We start from the raw sequence: 3,013 nt of genomic DNA on the forward strand, positions 1-3,013 counted from the left end.
TCTGCTCCAGGCTGAACCCCCCCAGCTCCCCCAGCCGCTCCCCAGCAGCCTGGGGCTCCAGACCCCTCCCCAGCTCCGCTGCCCTTCTCTGGATATGTTCCAGCAGTGACAAATCAAATACACTGCAGCCAAGTCTCAAGATGGGTTTCCCCAAGCGATAGTTGTAACCCTCCTCCCAAACTACTCAATGCAAGACACAAGTGAGAGTGGACAAGGTGCTGCTCCACAACCCCATCCCTTTCTCAGACGCAGCTATAAGAATTAATCTAAAGTTTAGTTCACTACTCAGCATCACTCATGTAGATTTTTGCCACTGCTGTGGATGAGCTCAGATCCACAGGAGACGTCTCCTTGGATGCCACCCTGCCCTAGGATGATGCATTGCGTTCTCTATCCTCTGGGCAGAATAGGAATGTGGGACAGAGCTGAAGAGTAGGGTGGTACGGGTGGTTGATACAGACATCTCCTAAAGTCACAATGAATCATGTCCAGGGTCTCCCAGTGCCAGAGGGTGGACATGTGAGCATCTTCACCATTCACATGACCCCAAAAAATCCTCGCTGGTCCTTTCCCCACATAAAAAGGGTCCCTGCCTTGACTCGCAGGGTACAGACAATCAGGTCCTGAGGTTTTAGGCCCTACCATCCACGGAAATTGTGCGTTATGCAAGGTCAGACAAGAAACAGTTCTACTGCTCTAGTTTATTTTTGAGCAGGTGCTCCAGGAAAATGCTTTTGTCATCTCCCACCATCCCCAAATGCTCTGTATGCTCTCTTCCCCGGTTACAGGAGGATCTTTTCTCTCTCTACAAACTTTTGAGGGTGAGATGAATTATTTTGCATGTCCAGATGCCTGCTTTTGTTTGGGATGATGCATGCGAGTGTGTGAGGTCCCTGCTTGGAAGTCTTCCCATTGGAGGACTCGATTCTCTTAGCAGATTTGTCCCAGGCTTATATTCCCATCAAGGCAAAGGTAATTTGGACACCTAAGTTTTGTTTTGTTTTTCTTTCAGATTGTATCCACGAACGTGTATATAATGAACCAAGAAGGAATGCAGCACTAAAAGAAGCCTTTGTAATGCTGCTATTTTAAGGAGACCCTTGGGGATGGCGCAGGTTGAAATGAGTTTCTCTGACTTCTTACAACAAATCTCTCCAAATGTTTAGATCCTTCTACAGATGTAAAACAGCATTTAAAAAAAAAAAAAAAAAAGTGTGATCAATTTAAACTGGCAAAGGTTTTGCCCAGAAATGATCGCTATTGTGAATAGGCTCTGTGTTGTAGCTAACTTCTGTGCAGCAGAATAATAAACTTCTCCTCTCCCTGGGTTGTTTTCTTCCCAGCTGGGTGAACACTACCCTTCTGCAGGAGCTGAAATTCCATCCTGGATAAAAAAAAAAAAAGCTTCTGTCCTTTCTCTCCTGGGTCACTCAGGTTCAGTGAAACATCACGACTTACGTCAGCCAAAGCCGTTGATCGGGCAGGGAAAGGTCTGACCTGGATGGCGCTGGCAGCCATGCTGCAAAAATCCCTCATTGGGTAGGAAGGCGGTCCAATGACCGAGTGTCGCAGAGAGTGAGGTGGCCTTTCCTGCCCTGTTTCCACTTGGCTATTCCTCATGTTTTTTGTGCAAAGTCAGGGCCAAAATATACAAGAAGGACCTTTGGCCAAGTCGGGTTTGTGCATTGGGCCAAATGGCCATCATGGATTTCTGGCCGTATTTGCTGTACGTTTTATATGTGTTGCGAAGGAGAGAGTTTGATGTCACCGCTTTCTTTTAATGTGAGCAGAGAAGAGGACTAAATACAAGGCCTGATACTTCGGGCCTGATGCTGTTTGCTCAAGGCTGAAGTTGTAACTGTTGGCTGAGATGACCGTGAAAGCGATGTGTGATGGCTTCTTTGTTGGCTCTTAAGGGAAACAGCTGCTCTGGGTCTTATGGACAAAATCCAAAGTAAAAAGCTCTGTCAAAGCAAAATGGAAATACAGATGCGGGTCCTGAGACTAAGTCATGAGCCCCTCCGTAGTTCAGTTCTTGGTGCCTCAATTTAGCTGTGGTGCAAAGTTTCCATAGCAAACAACCCGTACTGTTACTGCCAGTGGCAGTCAGGATGTCCATGTCCTTGTCTTCAAACGCCTCTGTGGACCTGGATGAGACTGTCCTGCTTCAAAGCTCCTTATGCCTTGGATTGTCTTGCCTGAAGGTCTGTTTTGCGGGAAAGAAAGTGTAAAGCTAAACATTCAGCCCAAAAATCAATGGCTCACTTGAAGTGTCCTTATGGGGGGGGACAGTGGCTTTCATGTCACCAGAAAGGAGGTGTGAGAAAAGCGGTGGAATAGAGGAAGCTGTTAGAGATGAGTTTATGGAGACACATTCAAGAGCAGTGACACCTAAGAGGTGCCGCAATGCACTGAAAACATTATCACAGATGTTCTCATCAGTAGCATCCAGACCAAACACAGACCCGATCTGCTAAACTGAAAAAGGGGGTTGTTTTATCTAGCAGCTTCCACTGTAGATGTGGTATTTGGCCTCACAACAGTTCAGGCATGTATCTGCCCATCATTATCATAGTTGTGGTGAATGCAGTTAAATCCAGTTGCCATCCAGTCACAAGCAGTGTTCCCCAGGGCTCAGTTCTGGGGCCAGTTCTGTTTAATGTCTTTATTAATGATCTAGACAAGGGGATCGAGGGCACCCCCAGTCAGTTGGCAGAGGACACCAAACTGGGTGGGAGTGTGGATCTGCTGGGGGGAGGGGGGCTCTGCAGAGGGACCTGGCCAGGCTGGATCCATGGGCCCAGCCCAGTTGGGTGAGGGTCAACAAGGCCAAGGGCCGGGTCCTGCCCTGGGGTCACCACAACCCCACGCAGCGCTCCAGGCGTGGGGCAGAGGGGCTGGAAAGCTGCCCGGCGGAAAAGGAGCTGGGGGGGTTGGTCGAGAGGGGGCTGGATAGGAGCCAGCAGGGTGCCCAGGTGGCCAAGAGGGCCAGCGGCATCCTGGCTTGGATCAG

This window comes from Egretta garzetta, unplaced genomic scaffold (assembly GCF_000687185.1).
Source record: "Egretta garzetta isolate BGI_Z169 unplaced genomic scaffold, ASM68718v1 scaffold275, whole genome shotgun sequence".
Lineage (NCBI taxonomy): Eukaryota > Metazoa > Chordata > Aves > Pelecaniformes > Ardeidae > Egretta > Egretta garzetta.